We start from the raw sequence: 23701 nt of genomic DNA, 5'->3' as shown, positions 1-23701 counted from the left end.
GCATGTGCGAGGCTTACACTCAAGCCCCGGTTATTTGCAGTGTAATGTGTTCGGTTCAAGCTGTAAATCTTGAGTGATAGATAGTTCAGCATTTTTTGAGCTGCAGCTCCTCCTGCTACACCACCGCTGGTGTTTTGTGCCACATTTGTGGGCCCCTGCATAGGCTACAGATGTGTTCCCAAGCTTCGCACTGCTTCAGCTACAAAGGTTCTGATTTTTGGTCAGAGCTGGGGAGCACTGCCTTAGCCTGCAGGGAAGACCTCACCTGATCTGACCTGATCTGATTGGCACACCCTTTGCTTGTGGGAATAGTGTGAACCTTGCTAGCCTGTTTTTCCTTTAGCTCATGATGCTGCACCCTGATTATGTGAACAGTGTTGGTGCTTTTTGCATATGGTTACTTCAGGCAGTGTTTCCTTTGCTGGCTCAGCAAGGGCTGCGGTGGTTGAACGTGCCTTTACAAGGACCAAGGTAAGATGCAGGTCTCTACTGACATGAAACAGTGCAGCTGGAGGTTCTGCCTGTGCTGTTTCAGCCTGGTCTGTGGTGCACAACACTTCTGAAAGCGGAGAGGGAGCACTGAAACAGGAGGAAGTTTATCAAACCACAAAGACCTTGGCATTTCCATGTGCAGCGATCCCCGGGGTGCAGGGCTCCGCAGGTCTGCCAGCAGCGGACGCACTGGTATCGTCAGAGGCGCGCTCTCACCAGGACTGTGCCAGCAATCCCGCTGACGGCTGTGGTGTCACTGCGGAGCGTGCGTGACTGCAGATTGTGTTCTGATCCATATTTGCAGAGCGTTGCGGTAATTGAATGCCCCATTAATTAGCAATTGCAAGATGGGTCACTGGTGTCTGCTAAGTGGCCTAGTGTAACATAAATCCAGTTCTTAACAGTTGTTTTTAATACTTCGTATATCTTCTTCTTTAAATGTCACCGCTGACGTGGGATTGTTTTGAGGTCAATGGCAGATGCCAGTAGTGAAGAGAGGGCTTGGCAGCTGATTCATGGATCTCTTCAGCGTTTCAACTCTACTTAAACTGCATATTGTCTTTTTACCGAAACGGAGCCTCACTGAATAGTTACCAGCCACAGCATGGTACGTCTGAGGTAATTTTATTGTGTAGAGAGTCAGAAAGGTTCCTTATGCACATGACACTGCTCTTAGGCATAGGTGTGTCCAGGAGCTAAGGGTACTTCTGCCTTTTTTCTTCTCTCCTTCTCTCCCTCCCTCCTTCCTGCCCTCATCCTTCCATCCTTTCCTCTCTTCTGTCTCTCTCTTTTTCTTTACAAGTTATTTTCACATAAGGTTTCTCAGGAACTGATAGCAGCAATGGTGACATTAGCTAGAGTTGCTCGATTGTCTTCAGAAGTCTCTGGTTCGTAGAAAATAGAGACCTGGTGTGACATTTGAATCAGCCCCTAAACAGATTGCCATGGAAGTCACCAGGCTGCTTCCTGGACAGGCATTTGTCTGTTCCTGTCACAATAGGTCCTTAAGAACTTGCAATAACAAAGGATTCCCATCCTTACCCAAAACAACCCTACCATTGGAAACCTTGAGCCTTAGCAAGGTTGTTCAAGCATCTAACCTAAACTGGTGTTTGCTTGCATTCAAGCACAGTAGCTCTTGCCCTCCTCACTTGCAGGTCTGGAGGACAACTTTCTCCCCATGCCTTTGTAGCAGCCTTCACCTGTTGAAACATTGTCATGTCTCCTTTTGCCTTCTCTAGACTAGTGACTCTGAAGGTTTTCTCCATGAGTGCCAGCCTCTGGGCCACGGAGGCGGGTGCCAGGGCCCAGGCTGGGGCTGGTACTGCCTGGAAAACGTGCTTGAACCGACCGCTGCTGAGGCCCTCCCCAGTTCAGCAGGATCCTTTACCGCACCCCGGGCACCTGAAGCACAGGAGCAAGGCGGCGGCGGTGTGACCGCTGCCATCTGCACTGCCACAGCTCACAGGGGCCCGCCGGGACACAGGCGGGCATGGAGAACGCAGGCCGGGAAACAAACCTGGCGGCCTTCGGTGACTCTTGCTTCATGGTTGCCGACTAATCCTGTCTTCAGGAAGTGTGTGCCGTATTTGTGTTCCCGTTACCTGGCTCATTTCAGAGATTTCTCTGTGAATGATAAAGGGCAAGATCTTAAAAATGCTTACTTGGTAACGAAAGTGATCCTGTCCTTCCCTCCCTCCGCCTCCTGTCCCCTGGGGTGGCTGAAGAGTTTCCCCGGCAGCCGTTCTGCCAGGCAGCGCCTGACACAACAGAGGTTTCTGTGGAGAGCGTCCCACGGGCGAGCGCCAGGGCCCGTGGGCCAGGGCGGCCAGCTCCGGGCGCCGCCGGGCCGGGGCAGCTCACGGGGGAGGCCGGGGAGCGCAGGCCTTGCGGCCCGGCCCTGCGAGCCGGGCGGCGGCCACGCAGGCCACGAACCTGCCGGTGCAAGGGGCGACGGGGAACCGCTCCGGGGGGCTGCCCCGGGGGGCTGCCGCCAGAGGCCCGCGGCGGGCAGGGCGTGTGGCCAGACGGGCGGGGCGGGCGGTGCGGGCGGGCGCAGCGGGGCGGGCGGTGCGGGCGGGCGCAGAGGGCACGGGCGCTGCCGCGGAGCTCTGGCGCCCTCTGGCGGCCTCCCGCCGTCAGCGCCCCTCGGAGGTTCCGGGCGCAGCAGCGGGGGACACCCCCCTTCCTCCCGTTCCTCCCCCTCTTCCCCTTTAGCTGGTTCTTTAGCTGTCCTGCACTTTCATAGAATCATAGAATGCTTTGGGTTGGAAGGGACCTTGAGAGATCATCTAGCCCAACCCCCCTGCAGGGATTGAACCTGTGAACTTGGCTTCCTCCCCTTCCTCCCCTTCCTCCCCTTCCTCCCCTTCCTCCCCTTCACTTTTCTTTTCTAACTTGATTTTCGGAGGCACCATCTATTTCAGGCTGCGGGTGAGAAGAAGAAAGACGGGTAGAATGACTAGTAGCTCTGCAGAATTCACCTGACCGACTTCCCCTGGAAGAGGGACAGATTTATGTCATTTCAATCTCACCCGCTGCGTTTTTGTTGTCATTCACAAAAAGCATCTGCAGGCCAGCTCTAATATACTTCATTCCCTAAGCTCAAGAGTATGGAGTATATTTATGTTGCTCTAAATTAGCATCATCTCAACTGCATGCAATATGCTGAGAGAGAAATTAAAGTGCAGTTCTGCTGCAACCAGAAGTGATACAGCTTTTGTATTATTCGTGCAGAGACAGCCAGGCCAGGGCAGAGATTGCAGATTGCCATATCAAAAGATTCCCAGCCAGACCAAATGCCCGACGTGGTATCAGTGTATCTGGTCCTGAAGGCTACGACCCACAGCAGCCCTGGGAAGGTCTCAGAGTTGTTTCTTCAACATTGCTTCGATGACTGAGCTGCCGTATGTGGCTAGGACTGGCTCCAACAAAGCTACTTCGGTAAATCAGAAGAACCAAACCACACACTGACTAACTCAACTGCCTCTGGACTTTACAATTTACCCTTAAAATTTGCATGATGCTTGGGGTCAATGCATCACGAGTGGTTGCTGTGAAGGGAAGCTCTGTGGGAAGCTGATGACTGTGAGCAATGCTTTGGTACCCCAGGTCCAGCCCCAGCTGCTGTGCTGTAGCCGCGGTGTGGGTTGTCGTGGTTTAGCCCCAGCCAGCAACTAAGCACCACGCAGCCGCTCGCTCACTCCCCCTACCCCGATGGGATGGGGGAGAGAATCGGAGGAGTAAGAGTGAGAAACACTCCTGGGTTGAGATAAGAACAGTTTAATAATTGAAATAAAGTAAAATAGTAATGATAATAATAACAAGATAATAATGATAATAATAATAACAATATACAAAGCAAGTGATGCACAATGCAATTGCTCACCACCCGCCGACCGATACCCAGACAGTTCCCGAGCAGCAATTGCTGCTCCCTGGCCAACCCCCCCCAGTTTATATGCTGAGCATGGCGTCATATGGTATGGAATAGCCCTTTGGTCAGTTTGGATCAACTATTCTGGCTGTGCCCTCTCCCAGTTTCTTGTGTACCTGGCAGAGCATGGGAAGCTGAAAAGTCCTTGACTAGCATAAGCAGTACTCAGCAACAACTAAAAACATCAGCGTGTTATCAACATTCTTCTCCTACTAAATCCAAAACACAGCCCTATGCCTGCTACTAGGAAGAAAATTAACTCTATCCCAGCCGAAACCAGGACATGGGTGCAGGCAGGCGTGCAGCCTGCAGTGTGCATGTGGAAGAGGATGGTGCTGATGACAGAGGGGGAGGAAGGGCTACAGCCCCCTTGTTCTTCCTCTGCATCTTCCTCTTCTTCTTCCCCCTCCCATTAAATTTGCAGCCGACCTGCACAGCACAACGCTCTGTGGCATAGAGGCACTCCAACTAGCTGTAAGTAATGCAGCTTTGGGTAGCAGAAGCTGGTTTTGGGATCATTTATGTGGGAGGCATGAGGAATAAGCAACGCGGCATTGCTGTGACAGTGAGATGGATGTGAAAGACATGCCCTGGGCTTTCCTTGTCCAGGGAGAAGGAGCCAAATCAGAGCTTGTGTGTTTTTACAGGAAAGGCTAGAAAAGAAGGCAAACCAGAGACGTGTCCCTGTGAGGGAATCTAGGATTGCACAAGTTAATCTTTCTGTTCACCGGAGGCAACCACAAGTCCCGCAACAGAGCCTAATGCCCATAGGCTTTGGAAGACAAGGAGAGACAACAGAGCTATTATATATGGTCTTGTTCCTACACAGGAACAATTAAATCACACAGTGCTGTCTTCAACTAATAACAGGCTGGATTAGAGCTACAGAGCAGAAAAGTCTGGGCTAAAGCCAGTTTGCAATCCTTAACATACACTAGTCTGCCTTAGATTTGAAAGCTGTATGGCATTATGGGACACTTTGGGTGTAATCCCTGTAAATAAACAAACAAATGGTTTGAAGATAAAGGCCGGATTATGAAGCACTGACAATCACTGCTGATGTCAATGTGGGATGTGGGCACAAGGAATAAAAGAATGGGTCCAGAACCTGGGTTTAAAGTTGTATTGAAAACCCTGGTTTAGCAACAGGACTTTTCTGTTAAATTCCTTCCTTCTCACAAGCCTTGGGGCACACATAAAGACTAACAGCTTGTCCTACAACCAATTGAGCTGGGGACTGAAAGAGCAGGGTGCTGCCTGCTCTCCACTGACTCCCCAGGGGATCGTTCAAAGCAAACAGTAAGTTAATTCGGAGCTGGTGGTGCAGTGGCTTCCCCACATGCAATGTCCATATGGGGAATTAGTCAAAGTGCAATAATCAACTTGCCTGCTCATCAGCTACCCTATTTGCATGCGCTCTAAGACTCCTTATGTGCACATGCGTTCATTTAAGGACAAGGCTTGCACAACTGAAGTCCCTGGCAACGTTCTGTTCCACTTCAGTGGCTATAGGACCTGGCTCCAGGAACTTGCTGTGAGTGGGCTAGGGCTGGAGAGCATCAATATTGTTAACATTGTATTTGCTTCAATTGTGTCATTTGATTAAAAAAAAATCAAGACTGACACATGATTACAACCCCTTTACTACTAATGTCTAGAAATACTCTGATTCACATATCCCAGCTGTTTTGCCTTCATAGATTACATGGAAAAAGTGCTTAACTCCTGAAAGGTGCCTTCATAATGCCTTTCTCCTGAAAAAAATGAAGTCATCGCTAATAAAATCATTAGCTGCCTTAATGTTACTTTGTATTTGTGTACGTGTTTCAGTAGTAGGGAATAGTTGTACAATGCAGCACTAGAACCTAAAGTCCAGTTACACCTACTGCGTATCAGAATATTCGATTACCTCCCATGGATTTGAGTCAAAATGTCAGTTCCTGTGCCTGTGTCCTCTAATAGACCTTGAAATGACGAGGTGCCAGCTCTGAGAAGTAAAACTTGTTCAAATTTTCTGCAGAAAATCCTGGGGCATACACCTAAGGATAAGAGTGAAGAGAAGGAAGGAGACATCATCAAGAAAGAGAAATGCTCCTTATTTGCTTTGTTGATCTTAAGCTGAAGGTGTGGAACAGGGGGGTCTTGAACATGCTTATGATCTGGACACAGCAATTGCACCTTAAGCCAAATGTTTTCTGAGAAGGTGGAGAACTTACTGGGGAAACAAGGGCAACAAGTTTGAAAAGGACTCTGTTAGGGAAAAAAAGAGGTGAAAACTACCAGATGACCACAACGGACAGCTTGCTTCCAGCGGCGCTAGGGCTTGTGGTCCTGGTGGAGTGGTTTAAAGAGTTACCACCCTTCAATCAGAGTTTAGTGCCCCTAATGAACTTGTGATGGTTTATGCAAATCCATCCTACCTGGCATGACAGTGGCCTAGAAACACTGTTGTAATCTGTCCCTCCATCTCCAGTGAGAATCCAGGAACTAACAGCAATAACTTCCTAAACCACTTGCTTAAGGGCTACCTGTGCCCTGCAACAAAATTCCTCCATCTGAAAAACTGAATAGTCCCCAGCCAGGTTACTTCCTAAATTTGCTGCTCCTCTTGGGAAAACAAAACAAAACCACAACAGTATAAAAGTGTATGATACCTATGACTTCGGCATCATACAAAATAAATTGTTCTAAAGCAGTGTTCACAGATGGCACACCAGAGTTAACAACCATGTCTTTCAAATGTTCTAATAAACATATTGACCTTGGGCTCCTTTTCTTGTGTAGTTAACCTTGCTATCAGCAGAAGACTGTGAAATACTACTACTTAGCTGTGAAAGAAGTAGGCAAGACACACCAAGGCAGAGGACTTTGCAAGCCCACAGATGGTAAATATCAGTGCCAAGAGCATTACTTGGCATGATGAATGTCCTGTTGACATATCTCAGAGCTGCCATTACAAAGCAGAACCATTTGTGATGAAAAATATTTACAAACAGTTGTGAACGTGACTTAACCCAATTTCAACTGGGAACTTATTTTCACACATGTGAAGATTCCATATCCAAAGTGAAGTTCTTCACAAGCAAACTAATCTTGGGGATGGTAATAATGACCAGAATTGTGTTAGAGAGCTGTGATCTGCTAGCTAAATATGATTTTTTTTCCTAAGTACTTTAAATAACTGAGCAAGAAGATGAAGGGTGTGGGTTCCCCAGCTGTCTTTTTCTTTGAATGAGATAGTTGTGTACAAAGCTGTCAGAGAACAGGTGAAGGGGGAAGATTAGAGATGTGGCAGGTGATGATAGCATCTCGATATTTTGAAGGATGATGAAAGGTAAGATAAAGTTCCCATCAAAGTTTACAGGTCTCAATTCCTGTGTTTACTCTGGCTTTGCATCAGCCCAATACTGCTGTACTCAAATTTGGTCTTGCTTTTAATGAGTGACCTTTCCATGCAGTGAAGAATCAAGTGTTATATGGCTAGGGGTATGTTCTGCTGTATCTACTTGCTTAGGAAGATTTCAAATATTGTTCTGTAGCAGAAATTCTCCTTTAGCTCAAAGATAAAAGGGTATCTTTTGAATCTGTAAGATTCTGTGAGGATGGATTACTGTATTTTTTATTTTAGGGAAGAATTAGGCATCCGTGTGTTCACTGCAACAGTCCTTGTTCCTTATCAAGGGTAAAGGAAGAATTGTGTATAGTTAAGATTCACTGCAAATTTTTAATTAATTACTGATGTAAAATAAGAACTCTCTTTTTCTCCAATGTTGGATATTATAATTTTCTTATTCCTTTTATTAGTTTTGGTTTGTTTTACAAACCTGGATTAATCTATCTGCATTATAAGCTGTTGAAGGAGATGACATGAAATTTTAGAATGAGGAACGGTGCACTAATTTCAGGTAATCTGAGACATCGAAGGTTTAATTCTTTTTTTTTTTTTTTTTTTTTTTTTTGTCAGAGCATTTAAAATTAACACTATAAATTAAAAATAGACATGTTCACAACTCAGCTTCTAGTCACCATCTCCTGGAGAAGACAGGCTAGTCTGAATGGGAAGACTGTGGCTGTCTGCACATCGCATTCCTCTTCCTCTCTGTCTGATTTCCAAATCCCCTCTGATTTCCTGCCCCCACCGAATTTACTTTGGTTAGTATGTTCAAATGGCCTGTAATTCCATTTTGCAGGTCTTTCTCCCAGCTTACTGCCATGTCACCCCTTTTACCAAGCCAAACTTTGCCCTTTGGACAAACTTCTGTCATTGCATTTGCACCCCTTCTTCCTGCCTGCTTGGGTACCATCAGCAGGAACATGGAGAGCACAGGAAAATTAGAATTCCAGTACTTGGCCAAAGGGGATGAGAGTAGTGAAGAGCACAGATTTCAGGGAAGAAAACTGAAACCCAGGCCTGAATCATGCTCAGAAGATATCTCCAGCAGTTCCAAAAAAATCTTGACTGAGGAGGTGTGAAATAAGGTTGCAGAGATTTATAGTTTGCCAAATTTAACCAGCTTCATGTGAAAATTACAGAAAAAAACCCTTCCTAGTCCTTTGCCAGCTTTCAATTCCAAAGTCTGGAAGTGCTATAAGGAGGTGGTTAAAATACTATTTTTAAAGGAGAAAAATAGTGTCTTTTACCCTAAACTTTTTCAAAACAGTTCTTGTGGAACCATTGTTGCTGGAAGTTAAAAAGAAATTGTATTTCAGACGCAGATAAATATCTACCCTGGAAAATTTCAGCTCAGATAGTTAAGAATATAGAATCATAGAATATCTTGAGTTGGAAGGGACCCATAAAGATCATTAAATCCAACTCCCTGCTCCTTGCAGGACTACCTAAAACTAAACCATATGACTAAGAGCATCATCCAGATGCTCCTTGAACCTCTGACAGGCTTGGTGCTGTGACCACTTCCCTGGGGAGCCTGTTCCAGTGACCAACCACCCTCTCAGGAAGAACCTTTTCCTAATGTCCAATCTGAACTTCCCCTGACACAGCTTCATTCCATTTCCTCATGTCCTACTGCTGGTCCCCAGAGAGAGGAGATCAGCACCTTCCCCTCCACTGCCCCCCTTAAGGAAGCTGTGTTGTGGTCAGCCCTCAGCCTTCTCTTCTCCAAGCTGAATGAGCCAAGTGACCTCAGCCGCTCCTTGTAAGTCTTGCCCTCGAGACCTTCCACCGTCTTGGTTGCCGTCCTCTGGACACACTCTAATAGTCTGATGTCCTTCTTACACTGGGGTGCCCAAAAGTGCACATAGTACTCGAGGTGAAGCCACACCTGTGCAGCATAGAGTGGGACCATCACCTCCCTTCGCCAGCTAGCATGCTGCACTTGATGCACCCCAGGACACGGTTGGCCCTTTTGGCTGCCAGGGCACACGGTTGACTCATATTCAACCTGCCATCAATCCAAACCCCCAGATCTCTTTCCACGGGGCTGCTCTCCAGCCTCTTGTCCCCCAGTCTGTATGTATAACCAGGATTACCCCGTCCCAGGTGGAGAATCTGGCACTTGCTCTTCTTCAGTTTCATATGGTTGGTGATTGCCCAGCTCTCTAGTCTATCTAGATCTCTCTGTAAGGCCTCTCTACCCTCACGGGAGTCCACAGCTCCTCCTAGTTTAGTACCATTGGCAAACTTACCTAATGTACATTCAGTTCCTGCATCCAGAACATTTATAAAAACCTTAAAGAGCACTGGCCCTAAAATTGAGCGCTGGGGAACCCCACTGGTGACTGGCTGCCAGCCAGCAACTCCATTTACTATAACTCTTTAAGCCTGACCCGTCAGCCAGTTGTTCACCGAGAGTATTATGGACTTGTCTAGCTGTGTGCTGGACATTTTGTCCAGAAGGATACTGCGAGAGACAGTATCAAAAGCTTTGCTAAAATCAAAAAATCCCACATCTACTGGCTTCCCTTTGTCAACTAGATGGGTGACCATGTCATAAAAGGAAATCAAGTTAGTTAAACAGGACTTTCCCCTCATGAACCAATGAAGACCAGTACCTTCAAAAGTACATGAAAATTGTCTCAAAAAAAAAAAAAAAAAAAGTATTCAGCAGTCCTTCCTATACAAAACTCCAGAAAAACTGCCTGTAATTCCCATGTTCAGTATCATGCTGATTAATGCTTTATTGCATACAGGCAAGCTATATAATTTAATGAATAGTGCAACAAGGATTTTTGAAAGAAAATCATAGTAAGAATGTTTAAGATTTTACAACACAGGAGAGCTAAACGAGATTCTTCATATCTGAGAGTATCAAAGAAGACAGGCAGGCTGACAAATTATTGCCCTGATTAGGGCAATGATGCCAGTGTGGTGTGTTGTTTGCACGCAGCCTGTTTCCTTTAAATAAGTATTTCCTGACCTTTACAGCAGGTAAGAGTGATGCTTGCTTGAGGACAGCACACTCCATGTGAGCAATTCACGGAAGCTGTAAAAGTCCATGCATCTGGACCCCAAGGCTTGGAAAATCCTCTGGTGCTCTAATGTTGCTGTATTATAGAAATGCCCTAACCATTCACCTCAGCAAGGACACAGGTTTCAGTGATCCCAGGATAACAGTCTGTGCCCCATGGCATTCTTTAACCAGTCCACAGAGAGTGCATGTGATGGCATTATCTGTCAAAATCTGGAAACGTGGCAGAGACAAAGAAGATACATGTGCAGGTGTGAATCAGCCAGTGCATGTGGAATACCTACCTTTTTATTGCACCTCAATTTTCTGCTAGATGCTTCAATTGTGGCAATTATCCATGGGATTTCCCAATTCCTGACCCAGGGACCCAGAAAGCATGAAACTTGCTTTTAACCAAATATTTGTTCTCCCCACTAACCTTGTGCCAAGCACCAGTAGGAAGCAAGGAACTACTGGTAGATATTTGTTGATACATATGCATTACAGGCAACATATTGATCACCTCTATATATCAGGCTGTGTAGATAATAATTTTAATATAATCAGCAAAGACAGATGTTCATTCTATAAAGCTACACTTACAATATTACTAATAAGCCTACTGTCCATTGATTAACATATCAAAATAATATTACATGGTGTATCGTGGTCTGTTGTATGCACCCACAGAGGAATAGTCTTCTCCCTTCCACCACTATCCTGCATCAGAATTCGTGAACTGGAAGCCTCCAGTGTTGTGATAAAATTAGACAAAAAGGCGTTTGTGCTACGCTACATGACTCCCTAATTTATCCTTATTTATTTTGTTTTGGATTGGCTAGTCCACAATTAGTACAATGGCATTTGTTTAAGATAAGATAGGAAAAGCTGTTTTAAAGAAGCAAGGTTTTTAGTTTTCAAAACCAGCAAAAGTGATACAAATTTATACCAACCAAGTGAAAAGCTGGATAGACTTTTGCTACTGCAGATCTTGGAAGTGTAGGTAAGTGTAGGTAAGTATTATATGAATGATGACTTGCTAAGTACACTTAACTGCTGTCAATATGCACATCACATAGATCCCAATATGTGAAATACTTAATACCCTCAGGTCCTAGCACAACAAGTGGAAATTGAGAATTAGTAGTAACATATTCAAATCTTTTTAAGATCAAGTGTAAAATTTGGCAATGTTTAACCTTGTCTTGTTTTCTCATTGCTCCCTGAAATGAAAAGCCTAAAGACCTACTTCTTTTTTAATTCCTCTGACATGGTATTTTGGCAGTCTTTCCCACCTATCTAGCCTGCATGCTATTTCGATATACTAGTGTTGAAACATATCTGATGTTCAGCACATAATAATTTTCTGTGGGGTAACTGGAAAGTGCCCTGAATTTTCCTTGAGAGACTTGCTCAAGGCATGGATCATATTATCCTCTGTAGCTATGGCGAAGCTACAGCTAAAATTAAATTTGGTGCTTTATTTTAAGGTTAAAAAACACATTAGAAGTAAATCATTAATCCAAAGGAGCTCTGATCGTTGCTATTAATAGTAAAGTAGCTGATCTATAATAGAGATTGTATACCTAAGTTCCTAAAATAAACTCAGTGAGAAAAAAATAGCACTCGTGCTACTACTGTTGGTGAAGTACATACCAAGAAACAGCAGGCTGAGTTCTGCCTTAGGACCATACTTGCTGCAGGCGAAGACATCTCCTGCTCAGCTATGCAAGCTGGCAGGAATCCCACCCGAATGCCGCCCCGTCCCTCAGTCTTGCTGATAGAGCAGAAACAGTTTATCCAATATTTCGTCTTGGATCAAGGGTTTGCAAGGGGGCCAAGGGTAGGTGGTATTTCATAATCTATTAATTTTCCCTGAAGGGACTTGCAGCTGGAAGTGAGTTGTGTTATGAAACGTTAACACATTCCCTTCCCAGAGTTAATAAGAAGATCAAGGGGAAATTCTCTCTTCCTCCAAGTCCATCTTCTTTTCTCATCCAGCCTGGACTTGCACCACATCCATGCTGTACAGTGCTAGGAGAGTGTAAAACTATGACTTCTGTTCCATTTGATTCAATTTCAAATAAAGATAACATTCAGTTTTACATAAAAATAATTTGAATTGGATTTTGATAACTTTCTTCACACTGAATAACTGCTTTTCCTATTAACAGTTCTATTGAACTCAATAGAATTGAATTTGTGGTGTAAGAGATCACTCAATATCACAAAGCATCACAAAATCAGACTTCAATATAAGAAACCTTTTTGATTTGTATTTACAAGGATCCCACCCAGTAGGCATCTTGTCCATGGGAGAAGCTATTAAGCATATCACCAGACAAGAAAATACCAATAATAAACAGTTACCACGTCAAAAGTACACTGGTACAACATCAGCAGGACACTGTGGTGGCATCACAGCAGTTCTAGGATTCCCCAAGGTAAATAAATGCAGGTACTTTGGCAGCTATAGTACCTCTCTGTGAGTCATGACATGAAAATCTCATTCAGGCGTCTAAGTAAAGCACACCTGTGAACACTAAACTAATACTGCTTTTTGGAAGCTACTCCTGGTACCCACACTTTTATGGTAAAGTTCCTAACTACCTGATCTTGCTCTCCGTGCCAGTGCTGCCACTTATTCTTGTAGCCAGAGCTACCTTAAATAGCCAGGAACTGGGGACCGCGAAAGCACTCAGTTTCCTTGAGAAGCCGTCAAGAATCCCTGCCTCATTTTTCTGTTACAGACAGATTGGAAATAGTCACTTCAGAATTGCAAGTGTAAATGCAGGCACAAAAATCACAGAAAGTGGAGATGGAAACCTGTATTAAAATCATCACGCCTCTGCCAGGGAAGAGATGTAACATTTAGGGCATGCCCAAAGCAAAACAGTAAGGAAAGAGGAAAATTCATGCTTCAAGCAGACTGCTTTTCCTTGCCAAATAGTATTGCAAAGCGCTGCCTAATGAGCTATCTGCTATCACGCACATATCTTTCAGATGCAGTTTGGCAGGCTTCTTCTTGCCACTAAGTACCAGTTTTCTCTAAGATATATTAGTTTGCATTTTCCAAGGTCAATCTCACTGTATTTGCTGCCCATGTTTGTAACCACTCTTTGATAATCAGTATCGCTGCTCTCAGTAGCGGGTTAGGCACTTCTGAATCCTCACTTCTTACAGTATTTCCACGACACTCTGCTTTCCAAAACGACATGTAAAGGAATATCACTTCTCTTTCATCAAATTGTCAGTCCATATATCACATGCAGTATCATGAACATTTATTCACTAGTATGATTTCATGAGATTCTGTAACAGTTTTCTTACTAAGATGTAAACATATTTTATGATTCTGCCAATGTCTGAAAAATCAAGCTATTCTAGTAAGATTATTTTTAGGCATTGAAGCTGTTACATCGTTTATGGCTTCATGTACACTCAAGGAGCCCAAACCTACCTCCTTTACTTATCCAAACAGTTCCAGTGGCACAACCTATGAGAATGGGCAGAATTTGGCCCTGTATACCCATTTCACCCTGGTTAAAAAAAGCAGAAATGTTGATATCATCTGGCATCTTCTAACACTGAATGCTTAACATGATTTTGGGAAGAAGTTCAGCACTTAACTGCCAGTGAAAACAATAGTAGTTACACGCCAAATACTTCACAACAGCACTGATAGACCGTAAAGCATCTTTACAGAGATAATTTTAGACTGCTGTACCCTTAGCACCACCCTTCATCTCTGACACACGCTAGAGGAACCTGGGTGACAACAGATCTGCCCATATGCCTTATAATTTGACCACTCCTACTTGGCATAATACATCCCAAAATACCTGTAGAAGCCTGTTCTAAAGCTATTTTGCCTGACTGCTTTCGCTGTAACGAAGGGCAAGGGTAACAGAAAACACGACTTACTGGTGTGCTTTTTGGTGTTCTTTATTGGTGTTGAAGCCAAACGTGGCTTCAAATCTGAGAGAGTATTCACACGTTTGTCCTGTGAAAAGGGGCTGTAGCCCCTCATTAGCACCACCCAACGTAGCTAGTCTAGCCCTTCTCCTACGGGTTTCAGCTGTCTGTGATCCAAGACCTGGTTCTGATTGCACCAGCTCCAAGAAACTTCTGAAAAAATCGCTCCATCGTGAGAAAGTACACAGAGTCATGCTAGATAAGAAAGGCAAAATGGCAGCAGGTAGTTTTGAGATGTGGATAGTTAGCAGTTCAAGGATTCAAAAGGAAAAAACACTGCTATGAAAAGATGTAACCTCTTAAGAGAAAAAGCAGGTGGTTGAAAGATGGCAACGCAGCTATCACCAGCCCATTCCAAGGACAGCAGGGACTTTTCCCCACATGGCTGACAACTGCCTGGCCAGCGAGACTCGCTGCTTTAGAAGAACCGTAGTTTCATGAATGTCACCTTCAGAGCCTCCCAACACCGTATGTTCACTTAGGTGTGAAACTGTGCAAACCATCACCTTTTAGCCATTGGTTATGCAATTCCGTACCTGGCAGACCTCTAGTTTGTCTTTGCCATGAACTTTTATTCTTCACTGTGGATACTAGTCACATGATTTAGTGCTAAAATGGGTAATACAATGCAATGTACTGGGGAGTACTCCAAGAGCATGGAAACCGTCATTCCTAAATCATCTTGACATGAAGATCTGGGAATCTTCTGAGATCTGAGAATCAAAGCAACTAGCTCAGACTTGATCTGTCAAGAAACTGAAGAAGAGCTTAATCTTGTAAAGAGGCAAAAGAGAATCTGTAAAATGAGGGAATGGTAACGGTATCCTAATTAAATTATTAAGGCCTCTAATGAAGAACAGATGATGTTTCAATGATGGTTATGCTATCTTAATGCTTTGACAACTACGAGTTGTATATTAAATGGATGTGTTACAATGTGATACATAAGGCACCTCCTTTCCTTCCATGATTCTGTAACAGAAAGAAACCAACAAAATATTTTTCTCAAACTTCCACACAAAAAATAATATTGGAACACAATTAAACCTCAGAATTCCATCCCAATGGAGTTTTGATAAAGATGTGAACAACAGGGTACTCTGACCTGATTTTTTGGTGTGACTATTGCATATACAAACTAAAAACCCCAATTTCACTCAAAGTTGTATCAGTGGAAATTCAAACAAGAGTAGTATTGTCTCAGGGTGAGGAACTACAGACTGAAAAAAAAAAAAGACTGACAGTTTGAAGTGCACAGGGATCCAGTAAACTGCACAGGTTAAAGATCTTTTACCACCTAACGGAACTGTAATAATAAATATTTTATTAAAACATTTTTAAAAAGCAATACAAACATTTTATAGAAGTCTGACAGTATGTCAGTATATAACAGAATTCATTTCTTGGGCACCTGAGGTCATATGAAAGCCAACTCTATGTCTCACAATGCCTTTGAGTAGTTTCTGTATTCAGTGCAAAGACCCACAGTAATGAAGCTGGTACAAAAATTTGAACTGAAGAGTACTTACATACCTCTTGTGGTGTTGTCAAGAAATGCTAAAGAGAAATTGGTTGCTTAGTATGGTCAAAGACTCACTAAGCAATGAATTGGCACTGGGGATGCTAATTTTACCTCTGCCTGAGATCCTGCCTCATGTATGGTTTCCTTTTCATCTTTTACTTCTCTGGCATGTAGGAGTAGCTTATCTTTTGCAATGACACTGTACAGATGGTGGAATTGCATACTGGCCCTTCCTGGGCCACTTGCTATATAGCAGTATCTATCTGTGGACATTCCTGCAGCGGCCATTTAATGACTTCTCTATGGCTCAGTGTTATCGTGGGCTAAATCAAGTGAATATTTAACAGAGTCAGGCCACCCGGAAAATAGTTTCCAGCTGGGAAAATCAAGACTGGCCGTGTAGCTACTTAATATTCAGGTACGGATTTGTGCTTGTTTCTAGAAAGTGTCCTAATAGCAGAGCTTGATGCAGTACAAGAAATAAAAAGAAACGCTCTCATTTAATTGATTTCTTATGCTTCCTGTGGATTATTTGTGGGCTTTTTAGGTGCTACTCCTAATGTTGACAAGAAAAAGTTTAGTCCTTTGCCCAGGGTAAGCCTGGGCTGCAGCAGCTTCCAGCGGATTTCGAGCTTTCAGCTTGCAGAACCTTCCCGTCGGAGGGCCCGCTCCCGCAAAGCTTGAAACGGAGGGGAGGGCACGGCGAGAGGGGGGGGGAGGGGACCCCCGGCCCGGCCCGGCTCGGCTCGCCTTGGCCCGGCCCGGCCCGCCCCGCCCCGGCAGGCCGCCCGCTGGGGGCCGCGCCGTCCCGTCCCGTCCCGTCCCGTCCCGTCCCGTCCCGTCCCGTCCGGTGCCGCCCCGTCCCGTCCCGTCCCGTCCGGTCCCGTCCCGTCCCGCCGAGCCCCGCAGCGCGGCCAAGCGCCGCCGCCGGCCGCGCCCCCGCGCCGGGCACTGAAAAAGGGGACGGGGCGGAGGGCGGCGCGACTCGCACCGGCGGCCGCGGCGGGGAGGCTGCGGCCGGGCCTCGCACCCCCAGCGCCGCCCGGGAGGCCCGGCGGGACGCGCCCGCACCCCCAGCGCCGCCCGGGAGGCCCCCTCAGCCCGACCGCCGCGGCCAGGGCCCGGGGGCACCATGACCGTGCTCAAGCTGTCCCTCATGGCCTTCAGCTTCGTCTTCTGGGCGGCGGGGCTGACCATGCTCATCATCGGCCTCTGGGCCAAGGTGTCTCTGGGGAGCTACCTGGCGCTGTCGGCCAGCGACTACCCCAGTGCCCCCGCCATCCTCTTGGCCACCGGCGCCGCCGTCATCATCTGGGGCTTCTTGGGCTGCTTCGGCGCTGCCACGGAGCACCGGGGCCTCCTGCGCGCCTACAGCGCCTTCCTGACCGCCGTGCTGGCGGCCGGGCTGACGGCGGGGCTCTCGGCGCTGCTCTACCGCCAGAACGTCGCGCAGGGTTTCCAGGAAGGGCTACGCCAGGCCCTGCTCGCCTACGGGGAAGACGAGGGGATGGCGGACGCCCTGGACGCTTTGCAGCGCGCCTTGTCCTGCTGCGGCGTGGAGAGCTACCGCGACTGGCTCACCTTGTCCTGGGGGCTGGAGCAAAATGGCTCGGTGCCCCTCAGCTGCTGCCGGGCCCGCCGGGGTTGCCAGCACAGCCCGCCCAACGCACGCGGGCTGCACCGCGATGGTTGCTTCATCAAGGTGTCGGCCTTCGTCAGCAGCAATATGTTTTACGTTGCCACGGCTGCCCTGGGGCTGGCCCTGCTGCAGCTCATCGGCATTGTGCTGGCCTGCCTGCTGGCTGCCCGCATCCCTGCCCGCATGCTGGGCATCGCCACCCCTCACTGAGATCTCCCCCGTCCTGCCCCTTATCCCCTCCAGCTCCCTCCTTTCCCCCAGACCTGGGTACACCCCACCGGGAAAATCCTCCCTTCATATTCCCCACTTCCACCTGAGCTTCCTCCTCCAGACTCCGCTCCTCCTCTGGAGCCTGTGTCAGGTGCGTCAATGCCACAGGCATCTCCTCAGAGCTGGGAAGGTGCCTCCTGCCCTGGCCATACCTGCTGCAGGGCAGCAGGTCCTCACTGCCCCTCTGGAGCCTCCGGACCGCTTCCACAAAGTGCTGGCAGCATGGACAGATCTTGCCCTCTGGAGCGGTGAGGACAGCTGGGTCAAGGCTGACCGGTTTTCTGGCTGATGTAAACATCCCGAGACACTGAGATGGGGGCCAGGAAAGAGGAGAAGGTCTGGGAGAGCAAGAGAGGTGTCTCTCAGCATTACACCGGGTGAGTGTTCTTCTGAGACTGGAAAATTGCGTTACTGGAAAACGTTGCTGCTGGAAAACTGCTGGAGTGCACAAGGGGCAGGTCTGGTCCCGGGACACCCTGCCATGCCAGCAGCTGCCATCGGGGTCTGCTTGAGGGACTGCCCAGCAGTGTGCACCCCATCGCCGCAAAGGCTTCCTACCTTCACTGTGTGCAGATTCCAGCTGCCCGGGGGTGCCTTTCCCGCTGTGGTGTTTCCGATGCTGATCTCCATCCAAAGGTGGAGCTGCAGCTCTAAGTGCTACTCCCTCCTTCAGGATGTGCCTGTCCTCTTAGCCAGTGCTTCGCTGGCTGTCTTAGCAGGGCTGAGAAGACCTTAAACTTGGGTCCCTGTCAGACAAGAGGATGGCAAAAGCTGTAGGGTCAGACCTGACTAGGGGTGGCAAAAGGAGGGAAAGGCATATTGCCCTTCAGAAGTTTCTTCGGGACACTTGCTGTTAACTTCAGGGTGAGCGGAACAGACTCTCTGTTTTATAAAAGTGTTTCTAAAAACCAGCCCTCAGACTCTTTCACGTTTCCTTTTTCAAAGGATCTGTCTCTGAAGCGTGCCCCCACCTACGTTTTTGAAGCCAGCTCTATGCAACCTGAGAGTAAATAGAGGACCCCAAGACTTGCTGAGGAGCCCTGGGTGTGTGCAGGACAGATAGCAGTATAAATCTACAGGATTTTGTTTTTCCCGACAGTTCTGGGCTTGCATTTGGAGCTTTAGGAAAAGCAAGCCCTGCCCTCTAGAGGGCCGTGAATTTTCAGAGCTTCACCCCTGCTTCTTCCCACTTCCTTAAAACCTGTGAACTGGACTTTTACATGTTTCTCTGCCTCGCAGCACAAAGACGTGCTGAATACCTCCCCTTACCCAGCAAACTGGGGAGGGAGGATTTCAGAAAAGAACCAAGAACCGCAAAGGAACTCCAGGATGTGGTGTCTTTTAGGAACATGACTAGCAGAGCTGTGGAGAATGGTCAAATGCCAACAAATATGAGCAGGACAGGAAATCTTGAATGAAGAAGATGACTGATAGCTTCATGGGAGGAGAGGAGTACCCTTGGGGGAAAGGGGATTAGCAGTGAAGCTCTGGTGCTCGGGCAGTGAATGCGTGGGGTGAGGGGCGAGGAAGGCTTGGCTCATTTTCTTCCTTGCTTGCTTTTACTACTTTTGACTACATTTCTGGCTTTCTCTTTTCCTCCCACCGAAGAGTGACTGCTTGGGTGCAAAACCGAGCCAGGCAGAGCCCCCAGCCCACCGGTGCGGGAGGTGAGAGCCTCTCCTGCTGCTCACTTTGGGAGATGGAGCTGGCTGTGCCCGCTGGGGCAGCCGTGCCCGCTCACCCTGGAGAGGCAGGCAAAGGGAGAGCAAACCCATCGCTGCCTCTCCATGGCGAAAACCAGATCAAATGCAGAGCTAACTCCCCTCCCACTGTTTAAATCCTCAGTTTCTATACCTAAAGGAACCCTGCCTTGGTATTTCTGTGCTTTCCCCCTGCTGAAAATAAGCTTCTAGGATTTTGTTTGACAATGCTGCTGAGGGTGAAACCAGGGCAAAACATGTATTCACTTGGAAAGGTTCTGATTTCAGGTATCTTTACTGCTTTTAATGGTTCATACCATTTAAAAATACCTGGAAATGCTTCCATTTCCCTGTCTTTTGTGATAGTGAAGCCTTTTTTTTCTTTTCTCCCACCAGTATTCCTCCTCTTTTTTGGGAGAGGGATTGCTCAGTTCTATGGTGAATTTGTTCCACCTGCAGGATTGTAACTATTTCTGGCCTGGGGACAGTGCTGCAATTTGGTCTGCTGCTAACAGCCCCTGACTGGTTGGACTGCCCTCATAAAGGTGCAGTATTTCTGCAGAGCGAAGCAGGCTTGTCCAGGGAACATAAAGGGTTATATTAACAATTACACAAGCTTGATGGTAATTCAGAATGTAAAAAAACCCAAACCAAAACAATGTAAATAGGTGTTTCCATGGAAAAGTGGTGTTCTACTCTCCAGATATGCAAAACAGTCTAAAGTTTAAATTAAGTTTCAGCTGAGGACTGTTGAATCCAGAATGGTATTTAGAAGCAAAAATCTACAAGGACCAGCGGGGAGTATCCAGCACTCACTGGCATCCAGGCACACAAACTGATTTTACTAAATTTATAAAAAAGATCTTTGCTCATGGAAATAATTCCCTCGGGGTCAGTTCTCTCAACCAAAGCTCACAGTCAAAAGTAGAAAAAGAGAAACTGGGTTTTCCTTTTTGGAGAGTGATTCTAGTCCGCATGGGTGGATCTTAGGATTCTGAGTTAACAGTTGCGTTGTGCTTGGCTGTTAGCTCTGGCTTTATCTGAACTGTCCCTTTGCTCAGGTATCAGGTGGCTATGTAACTACAATAATCACATTCCAGGCGAAGAGTGCAATGTAAACAGGCTTCTCAGTCATTTGACTATTCATCTGAATAGATGAACTTTTGAAATGTGTTGAGAACTTGTCTTTATAGAGAAAACAATGCTTCATTTTTTAGTGCTGATGTTTATCGTTTTACATAATATAATTTTTTTATTTTTGTTTGTAAATGTCCCTGTATTAACACCACTTTTTTGGAGTTACACACTAGTGGAACTGCTGTTATTTTCTGGAAATCAATGTCATGTTGTACAGTTTTAACAATGGGCAAAAAGTATCATTTGTATGGGAAATGGTACTTCAGAAATGAAGTTTAGCAAGTGCTGTGAGCAAAACAGGTCACTGTTTCAAATCCAACTCAATATTTGTATTTCTGTACATTGCATGGTTTGACTAAATGCGAGTGAAATGAAGTGTACACTGAAATGTAAAGACAGAAGCATATTGTGGTTTTTCTATTCAGAAAATCCATTAAAGAAGCAATAGAACAGGCATTGTGGAGAGTGTGGGAAAGGGACATGGAGTTGCACTGGGTTTATCACAGCGGTCTTCTTTATCTGAATCAATAAGCTCTGAAAATTTAAAAGAATATGGCATTGCTCTTTTTTTTCTCCAGTGATTACTAAAATTATTTCTGATCCTGACCCTGATTACGTTACATGACAGGTAGCAGTCAGTCAGAATGAAGGATGCTGTTAAAACACATTCAACCAAAAACCTTGTGTAGATATTAACTTCAGTCAATTTGTTGTGTTTTTAAGTTACTAAGAATATCAAAATAGGAATGATATGACCAAGTTTTAAGCGTAGCAGTGCATGTTTGTATGGTGGCCAGGCCTGCATCTCAGGACATCAGCTTAACGTAATGAATAATTCAAAATGTAAACCATCACTCTGCACTCTTGGCCTACACTCACTGAAATAGGATAAACCTTGGCAACGACTACATAAATGTTAAGTATACTTATATCACTGAAGATTCCATGGACTGGCTGTGAGTTTAGTTGAATGTTTATTGCTAGTTCCTAGACTAATAATTAACAACATTAACTTTTGTAGATGGTGGAAGAAATGTCATTCTTCTCTAATTAATTCCCATACTAGCAGATTCCCAGTAACTGTTTCAGTTGTCTTGAATTCTTTGTGGTCAGTGACCAAATTTTAATTTAATTTTTAAAATTAACTAGATGCAATGTTAATTTTGTTCTGGGTGGTCAGAATGGCTGTAACTGGAAGACGTTACACCAGACAGCACCATCTACCCCTTGCTGGAATACATATCTGTTTTCTGTCATCCTCTTCAGCACAAAGTCACGCATCAAAATGGTATACTTTAATAAAAGCTGATCCCATCTTTTACAGAAACCTAACCTCGATTTTAACATCGCTGGTTATTTAATCTATTAAAAACCATACCAAATGTCGTGGTTTAATGCCAGCTGGCAACCAAGCACCACGCAGCTGCTTGTTCACCCTCTCCCCCTGGTGGGATGGGGGAGAGTCGGAAGGGTAAAAGTAGGAAAACTTGTGGGTTGAGAAAAGCACAGTTTAATAATTTAATAATAATAATAATGGTGAAAAGGAAAATAACAAGAAGAGGAACAAAACCCAGGGGAAAAAAACCAAGTGATGCAACTGCTCACTACCTGCTGACCAACACCCAGCCAGTCCCCGAGCAGCGATCGCTGTCCCCCGGCCAACTCCCCCAGTTTCTGTACTGAGCATGACGTCATATGGTATGGAATAGTCCTTTGGCCAGTTTGGGTCAGCTGTCCTGGCTGTGCCCCCTCCCAGTTTCTTGTGCACCTGGCAGAGCATGGGAAGCTGAGAAGTCCTTGACCAGTGTAAGCAGTACTTAGCAACAACTAAAACATCAGTGTGTTATCAGCATTATTCTCATGCTAAGTCCAAAACACAGCTACTAGGAGGAAAATTAACTCTATCCCAGCAGAAACCAGGACACAAAATTACATATAGGAGCAAACTGTGTTGCAGTTGCAGAAACAATAGTTCTGTTGTTTGGACAAACTGAGGTTTAGGATTAACAGGGTGGTAAGACTAGACCCTTGTTATGAAACAAGGACTATTTTATAATATTGATCTAGAATACTAAGAATATGACTCTTTCAAAATTCTAAAGTGTTTTGATGTTTTGGCAAACATCAGTTATTCACTGGATGTGTGTGTAGCTGAATTTGACATTACAGATAACCAGAACTAAAAGTGGCCTTTATAATGGATTGTGAATTTTTAGAGAGGAGGTGGCTTTTCTGGGGTCAGAAAACTTAAACAATAAGTAAGCAGTAAGATTGGGTAAATCAGAGAAGAAAAAAGATTTCTTTCGCTAAAAAGTAATTTTCATGTTTATTTAGGTATTTATCTTATTATAACATTATCTTCTTTCTTCTGGAGAAAATACAATTGCTTATTAGCTCTGTGACTTCCACTCATAGCAGCTGATATTGTGTAAAGACCTTGACAAGAAGAGTGCTCATCCTTTTATTTCCACAGATAAATTACAATAAAGATGCCCTTTTTCATAGGTCAAGGAACCTACAGGAGATTTTGATAAATCGGATAGCATGGGAAGAGAGCTGAAAATTCAGTGTTTTCCCAATCAAATATTTTCGGTTCCAACAAAAAAGGCATGTCCATGCAAAGCTTGGGAGGTCAAGTTGCAAAGTCTTAACCACAGTCTTGTTCTGAAGCACCACAGAATATTGGTCAGAAACTTAAACGTTAAGTCACACAACTAATGGAGTCTGAGACTTTCTTTTCATCTGAAATCTCTTCAGCCCACAGGATAGCAGATACCATCAGGAAGGTAGCACTGGTTTTGATATTATATTATTTTGAGCTGTGGTGTCATCAGCATTGAACAGAGCAAGTCAACAGATACTCTTAGCTTAAAAAGCTCTCTATGGTTTCTAAAGGTATCTGTAAGGATCAGGGGAACATACGTAAAGATGTTGCATGTCCAGTCCTTCCCCTTCATCCAGTCACACTTCTCTACCTCAGGGAGCTTACCAAAACCACAGTCATGTCCCCATAATATCCCAAATTCTGTCTCAAACAGTTAAAGAAAGGATTTATTTGTGGGAAGAGTTATTTGGGTTTTTTTTTTCTTTTTTTTTTTTTTTTTCACTAGGAAAGCAGAGAGT

General features: G+C 45.5%; 1 pseudogene; it reads left to right on the top strand.

The window, feature by feature from the left end:
• The first annotated feature begins 16964 nt into the window (after positions 1-16964).
• On the top strand, positions 16965-17681 carry LOC142597169 (tetraspanin-7 pseudogene; annotated as a pseudogene).
• Positions 17682-23701: the final 6020 nt, after the last annotated feature.

The sequence above is a fragment of the Pelecanus crispus genome, chromosome 1 (assembly GCF_030463565.1).
Source record: "Pelecanus crispus isolate bPelCri1 chromosome 1, bPelCri1.pri, whole genome shotgun sequence".
Lineage (NCBI taxonomy): Eukaryota > Metazoa > Chordata > Aves > Pelecaniformes > Pelecanidae > Pelecanus > Pelecanus crispus.
Note: the sequence above shows the minus strand (reverse complement) of the source record. Positions and strands in the feature narration are given on the sequence as shown.